The sequence below is a fragment of the Mustela erminea genome, chromosome 9 (assembly GCF_009829155.1).
Source record: "Mustela erminea isolate mMusErm1 chromosome 9, mMusErm1.Pri, whole genome shotgun sequence".
NCBI lineage: Eukaryota > Metazoa > Chordata > Mammalia > Carnivora > Mustelidae > Mustela > Mustela erminea.
In genome coordinates, this window is record NC_045622.1 from 47,720,935 (window position 1) to 47,732,411 (window position 11,477).

The 11,477-nt window shown below is 38.3% G+C and overlaps 1 pseudogene; it reads left to right on the forward strand.

Moving 5' to 3' along the window:
- The first annotated feature begins 3,212 nt into the window (after positions 1-3,212).
- LOC116598485 lies at positions 3,213-3,977 on the forward strand (annotated as a pseudogene).
- Positions 3,978-11,477: the final 7,500 nt, after the last annotated feature.

An 11,477-nucleotide genomic window follows, 5' to 3' on the forward strand; every position in this document is an offset into this window, starting at 1 on the left:
TATGAACAGACATTTCTGCAAAGAAGACATCCAGATGGCCAACAGACACATGAAAAAGTGCTCCGTATCACTTGGCATCAGGGAAATACAAATCAAAGCCACAATGAGATATCACCTCACACCAGTCAGAATGGCTAAAATTAACAAGTCAGGAAATGACAGATGCTGGCGAGGATGTGGAGAAAGGGGAACCCTCCTACACTGTTGGTGGGAATGCAAGCTGGTGCAGCCACTCTGGAAAACAGCATGGAGGTTCCTCAAAATGTTGAAAATAGAGCTACCCTATGACCCAGCAATTGCACTACTCGGTATTTACCCTAAAGATACAAACGTGGTGATCCGAAGGGGCACGTGCACCCGAATGTTTATAGCAGCAATGTCTACAATAGCCAAACTATGGAAAGAACCTAGATGTCCATCAACAGATGAATGGATAAAGAAGAGGTGGTATATATACACATGAAATACTATGCAGCCATCAAAAGAAATGAAATCTTGCCATTTGTGACAACATGGATGGAACTAGAGCATATCATGCTTAGCGAAATAAGTCAATTGGAGAAAGACAACTATCATATGATCTCCCTGATATGAGGAAGTGGAGATGCACCATGGGGTTTAAGGGGGTAGGAGAAGAATCAATGAAACAAGATGGGATTGGGAGGGAGACAAACCATAAGTGACTCATAATCTCACAAAACAAACTGAGGGTCACTGGGGGGAGGGTGGATGGGAGAGAGGGGTGGGGTTATGGACATTGGGGAGTATGTGCTAAGGTGAGTGCTGTGAAGTGTGTAAACCTGGTGATTCACAGACCTGTATCCCTGGGGATAAAAATATATTATATGTTTATAAAAAACAAAAATTAAAATTAAAAAAATGACTTGTTATAGGAACTTGTGGTTATCTGAGTAGATACTGATGTATTACTCCTTCTATTGTGATCTGCCTTATAAATGCTTGTAAGATGTAGAATAAAATGAGCACTGTTGGACATCCTCCTCAATCTCCTCCTGCCCCCATCTCTTTGTCTTTTAATTTCTTTTCACCATCCTCTTACCCTCATGTTCCTGGTCGATTTGTCACACTGGCCATGACAGTTTTCTATTACTAAGCCCCTAAATTCAATAGACATGGGCAACTCTTAGGGTGCAGGGGCAATGGATACTCTCTGTAAATAGTCCCACTCCAAATGCAAAAGAAGAGAAGAGCTATCTGAAAGTACTTACTTTATTCCCAACCAAATTTCTAAGGAAAAAAAAAACTCTCTTACTTTCAAATCACTCCTACTTTGCTGGGAATGAGTGAGTTAAAGGGGTAGAGAGGGCCAAGAGCAATATATAATTGAGTCTTCACCACATAGAAGGAAACATCAAGAATGATATGGTTGAATGTTGTAGCAATGGCTGCCAATTTATTCATGTCTACCTATATCCATAAAATTCCTTTGTCTCCTCTCATATCAACTCTGGATTTGGTCATGTGCTTTGTTTTGGTTAATGGAAAAGTAACAAACATGGTCTAAGCTGAAGCTTGAAAGTGTTTGCACTTTGGGGCTTGCCCTCCCTTTCTGCTCTTGGAACTCTGTGATCACCATGTGAACTGGAGCGTGTGGCCTGTTGGAAGATGAGGCATGATATGAGGAGAGGCTCCAGTTATCTCAACTGTCTCAGAGGAGGCTGTCATAATTTAACTAGCACCAACTGACCAATCAGCTGACCACTTACCACATAGGGGAGTCCAGCAAAAGAATCGCCCAGGGGAACCCAGCCCACAGAATTGTGACAGAATAAGTGAAACCACCACTAAGTTGTGTAGTATGTTGTATAGCAGTAGATAACTGACTAGTGGGAAGATACATTCTCACAAAATGGGAAACTTATGGTTTCCATAGAAAAGGGATAATGGAAGTATGTCAGAGATTTTTCTTAACAAGTAGTATTTTATCATACATGAAGACTAAAACACCACACCTTACTTCCTTTATTCTACAACTGTAGAGTCTACCTTTTCACAAAAAAGAGCAAAGAAAAAAATTAAGTGTAGCACTGGTATCCAGAATAGATATAGTATCTCAGCAATTCAGTCCACGAAGTTCAAGATCCTAGGTTCTGTGAGTCTTCCTCTCCACATCATATTTGTTCTGGTTTTACATCCTACTCTATTTTGGTGAATTGAAAACTATTTTCTCAAGCAGTTTGTAATCTCTGTGGTAATTTACCTGGTATTTCATTGGGATAGATAAGTTTGTACCTTTGGATTTATAGTTTTCAGGGCCAGAACCCTCATTTCAGAAAAATTCCCTTTCTTAATTTGATTTCTGACAATAAAAAGCAGTGCATAAAATATAAAGTCTATAAAAAGAAATCATCAACTGCGATTATAGAAACTGCTCTCCCAGTGGGAGAATTATGCAGCTATTACCAAAGCATGGCATAATGTGACTGCATGAAATATAAATATACATACAAATCAATATCACCTCATATTTCAGGCAAACATGCATATCACAAACACTTCTGTACTGAAGACACCTTGATAAGGAGAATATAAGGAAAGTTTGTTTTGTAAGGTTTGTATTTTGCTGGGAGGAATGTTCAGGGGGCTAAATTAATTCAACAAAGCTTTATTGAATACCTATTCTATGTCCAGTACTTTCCTGGAGCGATGGATACAGAGATAATAGACTTCGTTATTGCCTTCAAGGAAACTGTTGTCTAGTATGGGCAAGCGTTGGGATCAGTATTAGCACAAAGAGAGACGTGTGGGAACGCAGAGAAAGAAAACTAACCTAGAATGGGAAGAGATCTGGCAAAGGTTTCTCAGAGATGATGAAGCTGAAGTGTGTCCTGCAGGGGAAGTAGGAGTTAGCCAATGAAACTTAAGTGGAAAGGTTGATCTGGATAGAGAAGTCAGTTGTATAAGACCAGTTAGGAGTTGAGGGATCAAGCACAGTGCATTAGGGAGACATGGTTAACTATACACCAGTGTGGCTAAAACAGTTCAAGGGGATAGGGAATGTCAGACAGTCAATCCAGTGAGGTGAACGTGGACCAGGTAATAAAGGGACTTGTTGCGCTTTCTGAGGGCTTGGAGCCATAGTATAGTGAAGAGTCAGTCATTGAAGGGTCTTAAACGAAGTCACGATGTGGTGACCTGGTATTTTTTAAAAGAAGATATCACTAATTAGAATATGGAGAATGAGGTGTGTGCGGCGGTGGTGTCGGCAGCGGCTGCAGCGAGAGAGTCTGGCGCGATGTCTCACACCATTTTGCTGGTACAGCCTACCAAGAGGCCAGAAGGCAGAACTTACGCTGACTATTAATCTGTGAATGAATGCATGGAGGGTGTTTGTAAAATGTATGAAGAACATCTGAAGAGAATGAATCCCAACAGCCCCTCTATCACATATGATATCAGTCAGTTGTTTGATTTTATTGACGATCTGGCAGACGTCAGCTGCCTTGTTTACCGAGCGGATACCCAGACATACCAGCCCTATAACAAAGACTGGATTAAAGAGAAGATCTATGTGCTCCTTCGTTGGCAGGCTCAGCAGGCCGGGAAATAGTTGAGTTGGAAGCAGTAGGGGGATGGGGGTGGGCTTGGAACACAGGTGTGTACAGCGTGCTGTAGTGGAAGTTTTGTATTATAGTAATCCTGTTTCCATTTTGGTATACTCCAGCCAGGATTGAATGTATTAGATGAAATGTGAGAATCTTGTTCAATCTGAAACCCCCTTTGCCCCCTTCCCTCCCACCTTTTTTTTTTTTACTTAAACATTTTTATGATAATTTAGATGGAGGTTGTTTGTCAGTTAATGTTGGTTCCAATCCTTCAAACTGTTCATATCTTGCTTTATAACATTCACTGTACTAACCCTTCTTCAGGTTGGGGTGGGGGTGGTGGTGACAGTTTACTTATGTCCTCAAGATAAAGTCTTAGTGAAAAAATGAATAAATGTTCTTTAGTTATATATAAAAAAAAAGAATATGGAGAATGAATTAGAGATTGGTCAAGAGGCCATTGCAGAAATCCAGAAAATAAAAGATGAATTTCCAAATTAAGGCAAAGTCATCCAATTTATAAAAATGCCAATAAAAACTGTCATCAATTAGCAAACTGAGTGTGAGAGTAGTAATGTTGCTTCTCCAGAAAACTTACTACATTTTAGTTGGATCACATTTCACCTAGATGTAGTCCATAAAAATGTTTGCAAGCACATCACAGAGAACCTAAAAATGAATTTCTCAACTGAAGTTCTATTATGCATGTATTGACCATTGAACTGATTTTCAGCTCTAAAAATTATTTCTAACTCAAAATATTATTTTAAATAAGAGTTTTAATGTTGCCTTGACTGAATTTAGGTTTTTTTTCCTTGCTAATTAATTTTTCACCAAGAAATAATTATGTCTAGGCGAAATGTGATCCTACTATCAAATATAGTAAGTTTTCTGGAGAAGAAACATTACTACTCTCACACTCAGTTTGCTAATTGATGACAGTTTTTATTGGCATTTTTATAAATTGGATGAGTTTAAGGGTATGCTACTTTTTTCTCTGTCATTAACTTGTCCAGGAGCATGAGACTATGACGCTTCCTGGGATTAATTGCTCTAAATGGGATAGGTGTAAGGGAACCAGTGTTCTGTTGGTGGCTTCAATGTCATCAGCAAATACTCTAATTTACTAGGGTCTGCACAGCTGGTGTCTTTTATGACATACCAACAGTGTGTCACTTAAGTATTTGAGTGACACCATATTAATTGAGTCATATAGTTTTACCATCAGTATAGGCTCTTAAAGTAAGAGGTGTAAGTGACTTCTAAATGAGGTTATTTGGGAATATTAAAAGGAACAAGTAGTATTCTAATGAAACCTTTTATTGATTTGGTTGTAAGAAATAGGAACAAGGAAATGAAACTTACTTGTTAACTACATTGGTGTGTAAGACCTGGGCGGGAAGCTTCAGAATGGCTGGGCCCCGCTAAAGCTGGAAATGGAAAGCTTCCACTAAGGAAAATTTCCCAACACTTTTTCTCCTGGGGGAATTTGTGGTCACTCTTCAGTGATATCTCTGCTTCTTCCTGTGTGTCTACTCTGCTCTCTCTTTTCACAGACCATCATTCTCTTTCTTTCTCATCATCCTGACTATGGCCAGTAGAGCTCTGTTCATCTCTTTGCTCACTTTCCACTCCAGCCCTTAGCTGTATCATGGCCTGCCCACTTTAGTACCTCTTTTAACTGATAATAGCTTCAGTGTTTCAGGTCCAAACTCTCAACATAATTATTTGGCTGACCAACCTGATCTTTTTGAATCATATCTCGCAAGTCTCAGGTCACTGGCCAGCCAGTGGTAATCTCGTATTGTACCAATCAATCCTTGGTCCAGAGAGGTGGAATTGTGTAGGCTGTTTACACAGAAGTACCCGTGAGTGGGACATACCATGATAGACATATTTTGTATAAGTAGAGTCAAACAGAAAAATATATCAGGCCATACTCATTCGAGATTGCACTGCAATTACTTTATTATCTTGCAGTAAGATAAAAGAAGGAAAGGAACTAATATGCACAACTTCTGACATGTAAGAAATCAGCTGGAAGCAATGGCAGTCTATAAATAGTTAAGCCATCTTAGAGGTCATGGGAGAGGAGTGTTAATAGACCAGATTAATGTGCCTTAATTATAGAGCTTATCAAACCAATTTAAAAGGAGAAGAGATGGAAAGAGAAAGAGATCGGGTTAATATACGTGGGCTAAGATGCAAGCAAGATGCTTGTACCATATTACCAAAGTATGTGGTGTTATATATTTTGTCTCTGTTACATCAGCTTTTCTGACTGATGTTGTATATGCACGGACCAATATTGAAGTTTGAGTAAAGGGCCCAGTAAACAAACACAAAATATCTGGGCTCAAACACATACTCTGTTTTTCATAGAGATGCAGGTGCAAATACACATGGCAGAGCCCATAGCTCACAAATTTGCCTGAGGAGCTGTTAGGATTTTATTCGTGTTTCTTGGGCAGATAGATACACTGGGACATAATAGGCCCATACTGGATAGCTGATTTTTTGATGACATAGTTGTCATCCCAGAAGGCATAATGTACCTATGCATTTATCTTTTGATCCCTTTCTATTTATTAGGAGCATTCTTTTTTTTTATTCTCTCATATATTCTTTTATCCTGTCCATCTTTAACACATCTTATGGGTTATTAACTTACTTACTTTTGGAATTTAATATGCCATGTGAAATCTGCCTCATTTTACAGACTACTTCTTTGGTTCCTTTTTATACTTAATACTTTTAAAGGGTTTCATCCATCCCATTTATTATTCTTGTTTTCTAGAGCAGAATTGGATATTCTCCAATAATAAAGCGAACACACATTACAACTTCTATGGCCCCTGCACTGAGGTAAAAACTTCCATGCATGCCGTCTGATTTAACATCTCCAATGGTCCTTAGTGGTAAGTACTATTATTAAATAGGAAGCTGAAATTATGTGACTTGTCCAAAAATCACCCAGGCAGTAAGAGGCTGTGCTGGAATTCACATGATTTCTCTTCTTCATGCTCTTGACATACTCAGAGGTCTAAGAAGTCCTAACACATGGTGGATATGCTTCTAATAAGGCCCTTGTGTTACACTGAAAACATCACTTCCCTTACTCACCGTCTTTGAACTGTGTTTCAATTGCTCAACATTTGTAGGAAAGAGAGAGAGCTCTATATACCATGAAGTTCAAAGGTATTATGACCTATCTCTTTAACAGCAGAAGGAGTAGAAAGTTGTGTTACTTAATGAGACAGAACATCTGAGCTACTAGTCCAGAAAAGATCTAAAATAAGGTTGTTCATGTAACTTGTCAGACTCTTGGTTTTTACTGTACAGGCCATCTTCATTTCCTGAGACATAAAAATGTGTCATTTAAAAGGCATTAGATACATTTCTCTGGTTTAACATGTTCAATGAGTCTCAGATATTGTAAAAAGTTGTTGGAACCTCAATTCTTAGACCTCCAGTGTTGGGAACTGTCTACGTGGAGCCAGAGGGGAGACACAGTGTTATAAAAATGTGGGTTAGCCATCATGTAACAGAGAATAATGTTTTTCTTTAGATTTTTCAAAAAACAAACTGGAAAAAAGTAGGGGTAAAAATGTTAGTAGGAGACATTAAAGGCATGATTTTATTCTTCATTTGTCCAGCGAGCAGTCTGAGAATAGGAAAGGGAAGTAGCATGTTCAGATTCCTACAGTGGTTTCTCAAGACCCTTTCCGACCCCTGCTATTCATCCATTAACTCATTCAAAGAAAAAAAGCTTATTGAATCCCACTACACGTCAAGCACAGTGAACAAGACTAAGTCCCAATCCATTCCTCAAGTTGTCTAGTATATCTCAAACACCACAACATTTCTACTCAGTTCGTATTACTTTCCTTTGAAGTCCCACAATCCTCTGATTGTGCCTCTTTTTATTTTATTTTATTTTATTTTATTTTATTTTATTTTATTTTATTTTATTTTATTTCTTTTCAGTGTTCCAGAATTCATTGTTTATGCACCACGCCTAGTGCTACATGCAATACGTGCTCTTCATACATATCTTGAAATAAGTTGCTGTGGCCGATGTCGAAGAGGTTACTATATTCTCCTATATTCTATATAGAATATATTCTATATATTCTATATTCCTATATTCTCCTCTAGGATTTTGATAGATTCCTGCCTCACATTGAGTTCTTTTATCTATTTCGAGTATTTCTTTGTGTATAGTGTAAGAGAATGGTCGAGTTTCATTCTTATACACACAGCTGCCCAATTTTCCCAGCACCATTTATTGAAGAGACTGTCTTTTTTCCCACTGTATATTTTTTCCTGCTTTGTTGAAGATTATTTGGCCATAGAGTTGAGGGTCCATATCTGGGCTCTTTACTCTGTTCCACTGGTCTATGTATCTGTTTTTGTGCCAGTACCATGCTGTCTGGGTGATCACAGTTTTGTAGTAAAGCTTGAAATCAGGCAATGTGATGTCCCCAGTTTTGTTTTTCTTTTTCAACATTTCCTTAGCAGTTTGGGATCTCTTCTGATTCCATACAAATTTTAGGATTGTTTGTTCCAGCTCTTTGAAAAATGTCAGTGAAATTTTGATCAGGATGGCATTGAAAGTATAGATTGCTCTAGGTGGTATAGACATTTTAACAATGTTTATTCTTCTGATCCATGAGAATGGAATGGTCTTCCATCTTTTTGTGTCTTCAATTTTTTTCAAAGTCTTTCATAAGACTCTCTCCCTTTTTATTTACTCCTGCTCTTCCTTCTTTCTCCTCCACTCAACTCTTCCTCCTTGTTCCTTTTTCTTTTCTTCTTTCCTGGAACATTTATTAAGTAACTTCTGTTTTCAGGGCGCAGAAATAGACACTGGGGAGACACAAAAGGAGACTAAGCAATTCTGCTTTTGAAAGGCTCACCGTACAAATGGAGATAGTAAATTACAATATAATATGATACAGGTCTTGTTTTAATTGAATGTCTCTTCCCATCTAGTTCATGGTAACATCTCAATCATTTCTTCCCTTTTTTGTTAAAGATTTTATTTATTTCACACACAACACACACACACACACACACACACACACACACACACACACACAGAGAGAGAGCGAGAGCACAAGCAGGTTTGGGGGTTTCTGCAGAGAGAGAGGGAGAAGTAGGCTCCCCAATGATTGGGGAGCCCAACATGGAGCTCTATCCCAGGACTGTGAGATCATGACCTGAAATGAAGGCAGACACTTAACCAACTGAGTCACACAGGTGCCCCTTGATCATTTCTTGAGATAGAATAAATCTTTAAAAATAGAATCTGGGGACGCCTGGGTGGCTCAGTTGGTTAAGCAGCTGCCTTCGGCTCAGGTCATGATCCCAGCGTCCTGGGATTGAGTCCTGCATCGGGCTCCTTGCTCGGCAGGGAGCCTGCTTCTCCCTCTGCCTCTGCCTGCCATTCTGTCCGCCTGTGCTCGCTCTCTCTCCCTCTCTGACAAATAAATAAATAAATAAAATCTTAAAAAAAAAATAAAAATAGAATCTGGTTCCAAGTCATCTTTATACTATTCCTTGTAAATATTGGATGTGCAATAAATGTTTCGTCAGTTAAAGTGGAGAGAATCAAAATGCTGTGCAAATCATGTGAGACATTGGATAATGCCTTGCTATCTTTAGTTTCTTGCCGCCTTCTCTGAGTTTTGTTCTTATGCCTATGCCATAATGAAAATAACTTTAATCACCCACTTACTATGTACCAAGTGCATGATGCTGAGTGAAGTAGAACTATTACTGACATTTTACAGATGAAGGAATTGAGGCACAGAGAGAGAAAGAAATCTGACCAAAATTATGATGCTGTGAAGTTGAAGCAGCTTGGATTTGGTTCCATAATATGAGCTCTTGTTTATGATTCTGCATAGCACAATGTGGTAGATATAGAATAACCATTTAGAGTCAAGTAACCTTGACTATTTTATTTGAATTTCAGTAAATTAATTAATCCCTCTGAGTTCCAACTTGCTGGAAAATTGGGATAGTAATATTTACTTCAAATTAGTGCCTTGAGGATTGAATGAAATAAATATCCAAAACAAGGCCTAGCACTGAAGAAATGCTGACCATTTTGTTCCACTTTTTTTTCTTCAGAAAGAAGAAGGTTTCCCGCTCCTCCTTTTCTTTGTCTCCTTCTTTCCTTCTTCCTTCTTTTCTCCTTCTCCTCCTTTTTTCTTCTTCAGAGTCAGTGTTCTTGAAAACGGGCTTATTTCTGTTTTCTAAGCAATCGACATTTTATTCCAGGTTAGAAATGTTTTGTCACTATTACAGGACTTGGTGGGAAGTGGTTGGGAAGTGGGTAATGCTATGATGGTGGCACTTCAGAGGCTTTGGATTTCTAAGGCCAATGACCATATTTTAGAATTAGAGAGGGACCACTGTGGTCATTGTATGCAGGGGTCTTTAAAGACTTTGGCATTAGAATATAAATATATTCTTAACAATTATATACAATAGTTTTCTCAGCAATTTTTCTATGTCCTTAAATTTTTTTTTGAAAAGATTGAAAGAGTAACAGATGGCTCTTACTTTAGCAATGTTTTCTCTGGTCACAGAATGACTCTAAGTATCTGCCCTCTTTTCTTCCTATAACAGGAGGTCAGTGTGCTTATCTTTCCTTTTGGAAATTGCCTCCTCCACACACTCCACTACTTATTCGGTTGCTTGATCTCTTTTTGTTTATATTTAACATAAAGTTTTAGTTTCAGATGTGCAATACAGTGATTCAGCAACTCTACAGTTTACTCAGTAGTCATCATGTTAAGTGCACTCTTTCTAAAAAAAATTTAAATCAATTTAGTTAACATATAGTGTATTGTACGTTTCATGGGTAGAATTTAGTGACTCATCAATTGCATATAACACCTAGTGCTCATTACATCAAGGGCCCTCCTTAGTGTCCCTCACCCAATTAATCCATCCTTCCCACCCCTCCAGCAACCCTCAGTTTATTTCCTATAGTTAAGAGTCTCCTATGGTTTGCCTCCTTCTCTGTTTTTATCTTATTTTATTTCCCTTCCCTTATGTTCATCTGTTTTGTTTTTTAAATTCCACATGAGTGAAATCATATGGTACTTGTTTTTCATTGATTGACTTATTTTTCTTAGCATAGTACTCTCTAATTCCATCCATGTTGTTGCAAATGACAAGTTTTCATTCTTTTGATGACTAATATTCCATTGAATATATATACCACCTCTTCTTTATCCATTCATTTGTCAATGGACATCTGGGCTCTTTCCATATTTTGCCCATTATGGACATTGCTACTATAAACATTTGTGTGCATGTGCCCCTTAGGATCACTATGTTTGTATCCTTTGGATAAATACCTAGTAGTGCAATTGGTGGGTTGTAGGTTGGCTCTGTTTTTAACTTTTTGAGGAACCTCCATTCTGTTTTCCAGAGTGGCTGCACCAGTTTGCATTCCCAGCAACAGTGTAAGATGGTTTCCCCTTCTCCACATCCTGGCCACCATCTGCTGTTTCCTGACTTGTTCATTTTAGCCATTCTGACTGATGTGAGGTAGTATGTCATTGTGGTTTTGATTTGTGTTTCCCTGAGGCTTGTGAGGAGCATTTTTTCATGTATCTGTTAGCCATTTGTATGTTTTATTCGGAGAAGTGTCTGTTTATGTCTCCTACTCATTTTTTGACTGGATTATTTGTATTTTGGGTGTTGAGTTTGATAAATTCTTTATAGATTTTGTATACTAGCTCTTTATCTGATAAGTCATTTGCATATATCTCCCATTCTCTACTGTAGGTTGCCTTTTAGTTTGTTGACTATTTCCTTTGTTATTCACCCATCTGCTGACTCATCTCCCCCCTCTGGCAGCCACCAGTTTGCTCACTCTAATTAATAATC